Consider the following 2402-nt stretch of genomic DNA (forward strand, 5'->3'; position numbering starts at 1 on the left):
ATATATATATATACTTCACAAAAAACTTAGAATTTAACGGGTAAACTTTTTTAATCCACTGTATGGACTTACCAACTAGAATTTAGTCCTTCATTCTCCTCTGGCTCCAACGTGTAAGGCTGGATGGACGAGTCTTTTAGTTAATTTGTAAATAAGTTTCTGCACYGCTATATAGCTTTAAGCCCCTCTATCAAGCTAGAATAATGTGGTTTGGAAGCTGGAGGAGGGTGTGGTTTGAAGCACCTTGTTTGAATTTAAAGAGACAGCCTCAAAACGAGTTGATCTGAGACACACCTCAGAAAAAGGGTGAAATGGGGGTTTGTGGAGTTACAATAAGGAGGAGTTCAGACCAAAGCGTTGCAGTTCCTCTATATGTAATGGGATGGGATGTGGGGCGAGGATTTAAAAACATGTCTACTTGTTTGAGTCTTTCATTTAGTTTTACCTGGAGAATTTTTTTTTTTTGCTAAAAATATCCCACACATGCTCTGAAAGCTGAGCTTATTCAGATTAACCACAGTGTGGCGCCTTCAACCTGAACACCCTCTGCATTGTGCTCTCAGTAATGTGGGAATGACCTCATTTTTCTGATTGCAGGAGAAGCAGCTGTTCACTGCTTTTACCGTTTCTGTGACTTCATTTTCTGCTGCAAGTTTCCCGTACAAAATCAGCAACTATTTTCACTAAAACATCAGCACAAAACTGTTTTTTTCCCCTTCATTATTATTATTATTGTTATCTAAATTTACAGGGTTTTAAACCCAAGACTCAAGAGGTCATCAGTCACTCACATCCCATTTGAAAGTTGCTGCCAAGACAAGACTTCCTTTCAGCGTTGGTTGTTGTGACTGCCTCCTCGGCCCTGTTGTCACACAATCCTGCAGTTCATGACTTATTTATCCACGGCCCTGTGGGAGCGGGACTTGTCCTTTCAGCGTGGCTGAGAGATTAAAATATGAATGTGCCCCTGCAGGTCTGCTGTGCTGTCTTACAGGAGGTGGGGGAGAATGTGCAGGTTGTCGGAGCACAGTTATGTAAGAGGTGTAAGGCCCCCCTCTCACTTGACTCGGACCTGTCTCCATCTTCCATTATGGATGGTTGTACCGCTCAGCGAGGCCTCTCTAGTTCACCGAGGCGTGAAAAACTCTGAAGGGGAGAAATAAGCAGTGTGGGAACTGCAGTCATGGCTGTAAGTTGAATACAAAATTAAAAATTACTTCTTTTTTTTTTACATAAAGTTACTCAAACCAATGCGTTTAAATGAAACATGAAAAAGTTTTTTTCCTGCTTTTTTAATCATTACAGTAAAATGATTTATATTAAATATRTACATCCTTATCTGAGAAAACATACTGCACAGCTTCCTCCAAAGCTAAATGAAATCCCATCAGGGTTTCCACCAGAGGTATATAATAACTGAATACATTTACTTTCTCGCAGTACTTAAGTAATTTTTTAGAAGATCTTAAATTTTACCAGCAATTTGTTTAAATTGTAAATTTTATTTTTTATTTTGTTACAGTCAAAACATAAAAAATTTACTTTTATTTCTGTACTTTAAAATTTAACACGTTACAAATTTAAACAACTCATCATGAAAGGAATTATTTATTTACTCTGTAAAGCAAATGTAAGTGTAAAGCAATGAACAGGTTTTCTTTAGAAGAAAATGTTTTAATTGCTCGTGGAACCAGCTGACACAACTTAAGTAAATTCAACACTTCATTTCAWAGAGTGTGAGTAAAAGTACTTTTATTTTGCAGGTAATTATAAGTAGTTCATGACTTTTACTTAAGTACTTTTCTTATAAGTGGAAATTAATTTTTACCTTTTAGTTAGTGGTTTTTTCAAGTACTTGATTTACCGCTGGTTTCCACTACAGCTGCTTAAAAAGTAAAGAGTGTCTTTTTCAGGATCCATCAATAAATAAATGTGTGAAGTGTTCAATGTCTAATTGACGTCACTCGTTTTTTTTTTTTTTTAATGTGTAGGATTCAGTTGACACTGTGGTTGGAACAAAGGGGATTAGGTAGCCTTGTCAAAAATGAAGAAAGAGATCAAGTTTTCAGGGATTTTGTTTCTAACTTCAGAAATGCTTAAAAAGGTTAGATACGGTACGTTACGATACAATACGATACGATACGATACGATACAATACGATACGATACAATACGGTACGATACGGTACGGTACGATACAATATGGTATGGTACGATACAATACGGTACGATACGATACGGTACGGTACGATACAATACGGTACGTACGATACAATATGGTATGGTACGATACAATACGGTATGGTACGATACGATACAATACGGTACGATAAGGTACGGTACGATACGATATGGTACGGTATGATACAATACGGTACGATACAATACGATACGATACGGTAC

This window comes from Austrofundulus limnaeus, unplaced genomic scaffold (genome assembly GCF_001266775.1).
Source record: "Austrofundulus limnaeus strain Quisiro unplaced genomic scaffold, Austrofundulus_limnaeus-1.0 Scaffold6, whole genome shotgun sequence".
NCBI lineage: Eukaryota > Metazoa > Chordata > Actinopteri > Cyprinodontiformes > Rivulidae > Austrofundulus > Austrofundulus limnaeus.